Source organism: Delphinapterus leucas, chromosome 10, assembly GCF_059928025.1.
Source record: "Delphinapterus leucas isolate spDelLeu-1000000601 "Yukka" chromosome 10, BTC_Dleu_Yukka2, whole genome shotgun sequence".
Classification (NCBI taxonomy): domain Eukaryota; kingdom Metazoa; phylum Chordata; class Mammalia; order Artiodactyla; family Monodontidae; genus Delphinapterus; species Delphinapterus leucas.
The window spans coordinates 10672593-10683176 of NC_143138.1; the positions used below are offsets into that span (position 1 = coordinate 10672593).

Below are 10584 nucleotides of genomic sequence, written 5' to 3' on the forward strand. Positions count from 1 at the left end.
AAATGGTGTTGGGAAAACTGGATAGCCACATGCAAAAGAATGAAAATGCACCCCTATCTTACACCATACACAAAAATCAATTCAAAATGGATTAAAGACTTGAATGTAAGAACTGAGACCATAAAAATCCTAGAAGAAAGCATACATGCTCAGCCCTTTGGCATTGGTCTCTCTGATGATTTTTTTTGTATTTGACACCAAAAGCAGAGGTGACAAAAGCAAAAATAAACAAGTGGGACTACATAAAACTAAAAAGCATCTGCACAGAGAAGGAAACTGTCAAAAAAATGAAAAGGCAACCTACTAAATGGGAGAAAATATTTGCAAATCATATATCTGGTAAGGGGTAAATACCCAAAATACATAAAGAACTCTTACGACTCAATAGCAGAATAAAAAGTTCAATTAAAAAATGGGCGGGGCTTCCCTGGTGGCGCAGTGGTTGAGAGTCCACCTGCCGATGCAGGGGACACGGGTTCGTGCCCCGGTCCGGGAAGATCCCACATGCTGCGGAGCGGCTGGGCCCGTGAGCCATGGCCGCTGAGCCTGTGCGTCCGGAGCCTGTGCTCCGCAGCGGGACAGGCCACAGCAGTGAGAGGCCCGTGTACCGCAAAAAGAAAAAAAAAAAAAATTGGGCAGAGGATCTGAATAAATATTTTTCCAGAGAAGACATACAGATGGCCAACTGGTACATGAAAAGGTGCTCAGTGTCACTAATCATCAGGAAAATGTGAATCAAAACCACAATGAGATATCGCCTCACACCTGTTAAAATGGCTATTATCAAAAAGGCAAGAAATAACAAAAGTTGGCGAGGATGTGGAGAAAAGGGAGCCTTTGTGCACTGCTGGGGGGAATGTAAATTGGTGCAGCCACTATGGAAAACAGTATGGAGTTTCCTCAAAACAAAACAAAACGAAACCTAGAACTACCATATGATTCAACAATTTCACTTGTGGATGTTTATCCAGAGAAAGGGAAACACTAACTTGAAAAGATATGTGCACCCCCATGTTTATTGTGACATTATTTACAATAGCCAAGACATGGCATCAACCTAAATGACCATCAATGTATGAATGGATTTTAAAAAGTGAGATATATATATATATATATATATATATATATATATACATATACTGGAATATTATTCAACCATAAAAAAGAAGGAAATCTTATTAATTATGACAACATGGATGGACCTTGTTGGTATTATGCTAAGTGAAATAAGTCAGACAGGGAAAGACAAACACCATATGAGCTCACTCATATGTGGCATCTAAAAAACAAACAAAAAACTTGTGGGTACGGAGAACAGGTTAGTGGTTGCCAGAGGCAGGGAGTGAGGGGTAAACAAAATGGGTGGAGGTGGTCAAAAGGTACCTATTTCCAATTATAACGTAAATAAGTCATGGGGCTGTAATGTACAGCATGGGGACTATAGTTAATTACACCATATTGCATATTTGAAAGTTACTAAGAGATTAGATCTCATAAGGACTCATCACAAGAAGAAAAATTTTTGTAACTATATATGGTGATAGATGTTAACTAGACTTATTATGGTGATCATTTTGCAACATATACATTATATAACATTTATACTGCAATTTTTAAAAAAGATACAACTCTAAATTCTAGTGGAGGAAACAAAATATAAAAAGCAAACTAATATGTGAGATAATTTCAGATCCTGAGAAGTACTATGGAGAAAAATAAAATGGGGTAAAGGAGGTGGCAGAGGTCTACTCTTTTATACAAAGTAGTTAAAAGAGACTGTTCTGGAAAGGTGATGTCTGAACAGACTTGAATGAAATGAGGGAGGAAGCCGGGCCGTGATTCAGCAAGAAGGTTCTAGAAAGACAGAGAGCAAGTCCAAAGACACAGGAAGGTGCATGTGAACAGGTCACTTCAGCGTAGATGTTACTGTAACACAAGGAATTCATCGGATGGCAGGTCTTCTTCATGTGGCCTTGCAGGAGTCTGGTGCCTGGAGGAACCTGGTGTGGGAGAAGGCTTTCCTCCAAAGCACCTCAAAACAAGTCTGAGGCCAATTCCTCTGTGTTTTGTTTTTCTGCAACTTGTACCTGTTGTGAACGGCATCTCTAAATGCTTCTAGTTTCTTAGAGGAGAAAAGCAAGCCAGCCAGAAAAGTACGGGAGCAAGAGGTCTTTCTATTTATTTTGTTCATTAAGTGAACAGATGAGCACATCACTGGAAAGTACAGGGTGACTAAGAAGTAGTTCAAAGGGAAAAACCTAATGGGGGAATTTTATTTAAAAACATAATTTACATATCCACACTTTGGGTTTCCCTCTCAGCCTCTCTTTGGTTCTCAAAGCCCCTGGGAGAAGCTGGAGTGGTGGAGTGGGTATCTGAAGGTCCCATCAGCTTGAGGGCAGGGCTGTGGGAGTGAGGCCCCATGGCCCCGTGGCCAGCTGATAAGAGCTCTCCACACAGGGCTGTTTGTAGACCAAGAGGTGCTTGACCACAAACCTTGACCCTTGACAGGGCTCAACTGTGGTAGATTCGTTGGAAGGATTAGTTCAAGAGCATTTTTTTCATTCAAAAACCCTTCTCTTGAAAGGAGGGCTTCAGAAGGCACCCTTGGGGCAAAGGGGAAACCCACCCTTTTCTTTTTATAGGACTTCCTCATCCATCAGGTCAGTCAACCCAAGAAGCGAGAGTCTGGGTAGAGAGAAGGGTGCCCGGAGCAGTAACCATGGATTTTGCCCCCTGTCAACTAGCAGTCACCAGATGAGCTATTCCTAGTCAATCACAAACATCTTTTGCATATTTGTGATGTGCTCAGCATTTGATAAGTGTCTGACGACTTCCAACACCAAAAATGTGTTCACTGGCCCCTCCTGTAGGACTTTCCCTCAAAGGGCATGCTTTGCTCTCATTTCCTTTCTCTCCTGATCCACTCTCCACCTTCCCTGGTTCCTATCCTCACTGTGCATTCCCTCTTTGTAGAACCACCCTCAAGCTCTGTACTCCACACCCCTCACCCCCAGCCTCAGACCTTCCCAGAGAAATTGTGTAGAATTGAGAGACAAAGCAAGGTCCACTTGAAAAAAGAGTGTCCGCCCACATAAACTTCTTCAGAACAATCTTTGCACAACGTACCTGCTGCTTAGTAAATGTTTAATAGTGAACTAAAACGTCCTCCTTTCCATGCCCATCCCCCAGAGCCCTGCCCTGGGAGGGGGGAGGTAAAGAGAACTAAGATAACGTCGTTCTTCAGCTTTCTCCTCTCCTGGCTTCCGAACTCTGCCCAGGTTCTCCAATGTCCGAATTCCAAACGTGATGACCTGCTCTACTGGCAAGACCTCTGAGAGAAATAGAATAACAAGCCACAGTCCTGGTGTAAGTAGTCGTGCGAAGGGAGGGTTTGAGGGTCAGCAGAAGTGGCGAGGGCACTGGCTATTTTTGTTTTTTTGCCCAAGGTGAATGCATGCCTGCCATTGGCAGTGAGAATGTTTTCTAATGATGTAGGGTTCTTCTTTTCTTCAAGTAATGGAGCAGAAACACGCGAAGGTGACAGCTACTGGTTTCAGAAAGATCATATGCACTTCCTCGTGTTCATGTTACTTTTCTCTCTCAAGTGAAACTGAAGATCGAGCCATCTGTAAACTCCGTCCTCCTGTTCAAGGAAGACCCCCAAGGTAGGGCTTGGAGCTGTTCCTTCCCATAATCACTGCCACTTCCAGTACACTCTGAGATCCTCTAATTTTTTATTGTAATGTGGCCTGTATAACCCGAGAATGCTTCATAAGGAGTGGACTTCTCAGAAATATGTTCCTACCTCAGTATGAGGGACTTTTTAGGAAGTGAGGAGGAATACATTAAGGATGAAAAATAATGTGGGAATTCTGGCGGTTAAGCGGGAGTTGCTGTGAAGTCACATTTTTAGGCTGTTAAATAACAGATTGGGGAGTTCTATTTTCAGCAACATGGTTTTCTGTGTAATACAAAAAAAAAAAACCCACCTTTTGCAAATTTCTAGAAATAATGAATAAATTCTAACCAATATCTAGCTGTACCTGCAAGAGAGTAAGGGCAATCTGGAGGGTAAAAAATGAAGAAAGAGGGCTTCCCTGGTGGCGCAGCGGTTGAGAGTCTGCCTGCTGATGCAGGGGACATGGGTTCATGCCCCGGTCCGGGAAGATCCCACATGCCGCGGAGCAGCTGGGCCCGTGAGCCATGGCCGCTGAGCCTGCGCGTCCGGAGCCTGTGCTCCGCAACGGGAGAGGCCACAACAGTGAGAGGCCCGCGTACTGCAAAAAAAAAAAAAAAAAAAAAATGAAGAAAGGGCTATGAGCCTGCACGAGCTGACGCTGGGACTTCTTGGTAGGGGCAGGGGTGGGGTGGGAGAAAAGAGGGGGTGCAGGTGGGGAAAAGCAGTTGTTTGGGCTTCAGAATTGGCTGGGGAATCAAGGGGCTTAGGTTTTAATAACCAGCAGGCATAGAAGAGGAAGCCTGGGCCCCAGGAGAGGAGAAAGTGGGAACTGAAGCCCACCCCCACCCCAATGTAAGGATGAACTACAAACAATTGCCTACTCACCCAGCGAGATGACAAAGAAGCTTTTTTAAAAAAAAAACAAAAGCCTACCCTTAATTTATTAATTTATAATCACAGAGGTGCCCTCACAAAGATATGGTATTTAAATTTAAATTACCAGAGTGGTCTAGGATACATCCCACTAAGAGATTAATATAAAATGCTATCCCAGGCTGCTAATACCTTTGGGGCACCTGGCTGAAACAAACATAAAATCTCTCTAGGAGGCTACACCCTCCTCCCAGACCCTCTAGGATCCCCCTATGTGAAGCCCCCATTAAAGATTAACTTACAATGAAAAATTACAAAATACATGAAAAAAAATCGACAAAAAAGAGTTAACAAACAAAGTAAAAATCAATAGTAAAACTCCAAGAACTTCAGATAATATAATCATTGGGTAGATTATAAAAGAAACACATTTAAAATGATAAAAAGTCATCAAAGGAATAATGAAGAACACAACAAAAGAATAGGACACTTTTGGTGCAGCCACTATGGAGAACAGTATGGAGGTTCCTTAAAAAACTAAAAATAGAACTACCATATGACCTAGCAATCCTCACTTCTGGGCATATATCCAGAAAAGATGAAAACTCAAATTTGAAAAGATACATGCACCCCAATGTTCACTGCAGCACTATTTACAATAGTCAAGCCATGGAAGCAACCTATGTGTCCATCAACAGATGAATGGATAAAGAAGATGTGGTGTATATATATATATATATATATATATATATACACACACACACACACACACACAATGGAATATTACTCAGCTGTAAAAAAGAATGAAAAAATGCCATTTGCAGCATCATGGAGGGACCTAGAGATGATCATACTAAGTGAAGTAAGTCAGAGAAAGACAAATATCATATGATATCGCTTATATGTGGAATCTAAAAAAATGATACAAATGAACTTATCTACAAAACAGAAAGAGACTCACAGACATAGAAAACAAACTTATGGTTACCAAAGGGGAAAGGGGGGGGGAGGGATAAATTAGGAGTTTGGGATTAACAGATACACACTAGTATATATAAAATAGATAAAAGACAAGAACCTACCAAAAAAAAAAAAAAAAAGTATAAGACACCTTCAAAGAAAACCAGACTGAGTTAAATAAGAAATCCAATATAACTTCAGAAATCTTTTTAAAATTATAATTTAAAACTTGATATGTTAAACTGAAGATACATATCACTGAATAAATAATAGTGACTGGAAAGACAGGTCTGAGGACTACTTGGAAGCCTGCACAGCGAAATGAAGGGAGACAACACTTGGAAGAAGGGCTTACTGACATGGAATGTGGGTGGGAGGGTCCAACACACATCTATTAGGTGTTCTAGAGGGAAACAGCAGAGAGAATGAAGGTCAGGCAATATTCCAAGACAATAAAGGAGATTTTCCAGAACTAATGAAAGCTACGAACCTCAGCAGGTTAAAAAATACGAAATTCGGGCTTCCCTGGTGGCGCAATGGTTGAGAGTCCGCCTGCCGATGCAGGGGACACGGGTTCGGGACACGAGTTCGTGACCCGGTCAGGGAAGATCCCACATGCCGCGGAGCAGCTGGGCCCGTGAGCCATGGCCGCTAGGCCTGCGCACCCGGAGCCTGTGTTCCGCAACGGGAGAGGCCACAACAATGAGAGGCCCACATACTGCAAAGAAAAACAAAAAAAAAAACATAACAATCAACAAAATGGTAATAGGAACATACATATCGATAATTAGCTTAAACGTGAATGGATTAAATGCTCCAACCAAAAGACACAGGCTTGCTGAATGAATACAAAAACAAGACCCAAATATATGCTGTCTATAAGAGACCCACTTCAGACCTAAGGACACATACAGACTGAAAGTAAGGGAATGGAAAAAAAAAAAAAAACAACGAAATTCTCTACTAGACACAGCACAGTATAACTGAAACAACACCAAGTAGAAATGCAAGATCTTAGAAGCACTTATAGATAAAAGACAAGTTGCCTACAAAATAACGAGTATCAGTTTGTCCAGAACTTTGCAAAGGCAAAAACAGAACAGAACAGAATAATATAGTCAAGGTGCTAAGATAAAACAGCCATCTATTTATAACTAAATTATTTTTTAAGAATATGGGCAAAATAAACATTTTCAGGCAAATAAAAATGAAGAGCATTTACTACTAACAGATCTTTGCTGAAAGAATTACTCAAGAATATACTTCAGAAGAAACTGACCCTATAAAGAAGCAGTGAGATGTCTGATATTAGATAGATTTGAACAGATACTTAATACATAAAAAAAGACTAATTGGGGAGTAGAAACGCAAGGTGGGGTGAAGGTATAGGTCGCAATAGTATGTAAGATGGGCAGGGGATGTGCAGAGGTCAGGCATTCAGGCATTTTGGGGAGAAGGTTGGCAACATTGATTTTTTAGACTTTATTAGATCGACTATGCTTATTAAAAGCTATGTAGAGGTAATCACTTAAGATGAGAAATTCTATGTATAACTTTTCAACCAGTAGAGAACACTATTGAATATAAAAGTGTGGTCAATATAAGATAGAAGTAAGAGAGAAAATAAAGAAGCAGAGAAAAGTCCAATTAAGTATGAAGCATGAAACAAGATGACTGAAATAAATTCAAATATAGCAGAACTCAGGAAAAAAGTAAAATTAAACTCTCAAAAGTCAGTTGTATTGGATTAGAAAAATCTAACTGCATGCTTTAAAAAGACATAGAACTTAAGGACAAAGAAATGTTGAATGTAAGAGTATAGAAAGTTACTAGCAAAATATTAACCCAAAGAAAGTGATGTGGTTATAATAAGAGTAGACAAGACTGTCTTTGAAGAAAAAAAGGAATATTCAGGGAAAAATGGTCACTAAATAAAGATTAAAAGGAACAATTCACTGGGAAGAGATAATTATAACTTGCAGGCACCTAAAACATAGCATCAAGTTATATGAGGCAACAAATTAATAAAATTTCAGATACATGGGCAATTTCATAGTCACAGGGGGATTTTGGGACACATCTCTTTCATTAACTGACAGTTTAAGGTGACAAAAAGTTAGTAGGGCTATAGACTTAAGTAACACAATGAGCAAGGTTGATCAGACACCCTGTGGCAAACGGACATTCTTTCCAAGAACACATGACACATTTACTAAAAAACCACATATTAGGTCACAAAGCATTTCTTGATAAGCAGCAAAGAATCACACAGACCACATTCTGGTAATACTCAACTGCTAAACCAATTCAAACCAAGCCACATATTTGGAATTTTGGAGGAAAAAGCCAATTCAAACCAAACCACGTATTTGGAATTTTGGAGGAAAAAAACCCTTTAAATAATTCACGACTATAAAAGTGTCTTAATGGAGAGTCTAAGAACAAACTGTTAACATTATAAGAAAGTTCGGCAAGATTGCTGGCTATACAAAAGTAAATTTTTATTCACTGGCAACAAGCAACTAGAAAAACTTAGTTTAGAAAACTATACATGTGAAAATAGCAACCCCAGATAGAAAGGTACATAGGAATACATCTACCAAAAGGTGTAGAAAACTTTTATGTATGAAATTTAAAAAATTCCCGAAGACCTAAATAAATGGAAAGATACTCAATATCGATGGACCTGTAGAACTGATTTCTAAAGATGTTAATTTTCTGCAATTTATGAATGTCTTCCTATTAAAATTCAAGCTAGTTTTTTTTGAGGTTCACAAGTTGATTCTAATGTGTATAAGGCAGAGCAAAGAACCAAGAACGCCAGGCCAATTTAGAAGAGGTAGATCAACATATGAGGGCTCACTCACTTCATCACCATAGTAAGACTTAACTCTAGTGTGACTAAGCAATAAGAAAGCGATATTAGCACAGGAAAAGACAGAATACAGTCCAGAAACAGGCCCACACACACATGAAAATTTGTATATAACAGAGATGCTATTTCAAATCAGTGGGGAAATAAGGACTTTAAGCAAGCAGCATTGGAACAACTGCTTATCCACATGGAAAAAATAAGTTAGATCCCTATATCAAACCATATTTAAATGGATTAAAGACCTACATATGAGAAAGCATGACTTTAAAAGTTTTGGAAGAAAATAAAAGAGAATGTTTTTATGATCTCAGGGTAGGAAAAGATTTCTTAACCACAACACCAGAAGCACAAACCATGAATGAAAAAAATCAATAAATTTAGCTACATTAAAATATTTTTAAAAATCCTTTTGTACATTAAAGGGATCATAAAGTGAAAAATACAAAACTGAGACTTGGAGAAGCTCTTTGGCATGCACTTTACCAAGAAAGGATTTGGCCCAGAATTTATAAACAGCTCCAGTGGAAAAGGCCAAATGATATGAGGACACCCAATGGCCTCAAAACATAAGAAATGATTTTCCTCCCTCCTAGTGATCAATGTCATGTAAATTAAACAAAAGGGAACTAACATTTCATATTCATTACATTGGCAAACATGAAAAAGAATCTGATGATGCCAAGCCCTGCCGAGGAGAGTATAAATGGGCACACACATTTTGGAGAACAAGATGTCAATATTTAATAAAGCGGTGGGATTGCTGGGTCAGAAGACCTGAGCATCCCCAGCTCTGTGCAACATTGTTTATAACACTGAAAAATTGAAAGAAAGCTTAAATGCAGGTATGGGATCTAGCAAGGGACAGATGTTTAATTAAGAATCTATCGCATACACATATGTTTATTTTCTGTACCTATTTTTGTATCTTTAAAACTTTCTTAATTAAAACATCAGTTTTAGTGGGGGTTATGGGGAAAGCGCCCTGGCACAGAGCTAGTGTGACTGTCAGTTGGTACAGCCACCTCCCAGGGCAAATGAAACTGTCATGTGATGCAATTCTTTTTAACCCCTTGAATGGACAAAGGTGGAAAAGTTCCATGACAGCTTGCGTTGCCAAGAGTGTTGGGAGAGAGACATGTTCATGCACTGCAGGTGGGAATGTAGTTTGAGGACACCTCTGTGGAGGTAAATTTGCCAACAGTTAATAAAATCGTAAATTCCCTTTGACCTGGTACAATGTCCTCTAGGTATTTATTCTAAGAAAATACGCCATATTAGAGCAAAACTTTATCTACACAGAAGTTCATCATAACAATGACAGCGTTGTTTGTAATTTAATAATAGTAAAAGAAATAACTAATACTAACATTATCTAGCCTACTAACCCTAGACTAAACATGTCAAACACTAATTGGTTCTAATTTATGGTACAACTGTAGGACGGAATATTATGTAGCCATCAAAATGATGCTCTTGAATCTTTTTAATGATGTGGAAGCTCTTGCAAAATATTAAGCTAATATGAAGTAGATTACAAAACAGCACGTGCAGTATCTATGCACTGAAGCAAAGACACCAGAATGTTACCAGAGGTTACTTCGGGATGGTTAGAGGCAATTTTATTTTCTTCTGGATTAAAAAAAATCTTTTTCATACATTTTCTGTGTGTGTGTGTGTGTGTGTGTGTGTGTGTGTGTGTTACCTTCGTTTTAATAGGAGATGTTCTTCTTTGTTGAAATAATTTAAACAGGCTGCATGATATGGACGGACAATGCCAGAAGGCCGGGGGCCAAGTATGACGGATTAGCCGGGTTCCTTGGGAAACCTAGTCCGATGATCACAGAACCTGGAGAAAGGCGAGTCCTTGGGTTCACTGTGATGTCACCACTGGCAGCTGGGCGATCGGGAGAGCTGCTCCTCCTCTCGGAACCTTGTTTCGCTTCCGTGCAAAAGACCTAACAGCCTCGGCTGGCCTGGCTCCCGGCTCTGTTTGGAGGGTCAGCGGGAAGGTGTCTGGCGTGCGCGCGCGGTTTGCCAAGCCGCGGGCGCGGTGCTTTCCTCGGAGATTGCTGTTGCCGCGGCTGGGCGGCGGCGGCGGCAGCAGCAGCGGCAGCAGCAGCAGCAGCAGCAGCAGCAGCAGCGACGCGGGCTTGGGGCGCGGGGGCGGGGCCGAGCGCGGGGGCGGGGCCGGGGC

General features: G+C 40.4%; 1 long non-coding RNA gene across 1 annotated transcript; it reads right to left on the bottom strand.

Annotated features, from left to right (window-relative positions):
- Window positions 1–1145: 1145 nt before the first annotated feature.
- LOC149748134 (uncharacterized) lies at window positions 1146–10519 on the bottom strand. Its single transcript, XR_016394538.1, has 3 exons — window positions 10093–10519; window positions 6006–6233; window positions 1146–4280 (listed from the first exon to the last, which is right to left on the bottom strand). It is a non-coding gene; the product is annotated as an uncharacterized LOC149748134 (long non-coding RNA).
- Between the last annotated feature and the right edge of the window lie 65 nt (window positions 10520–10584).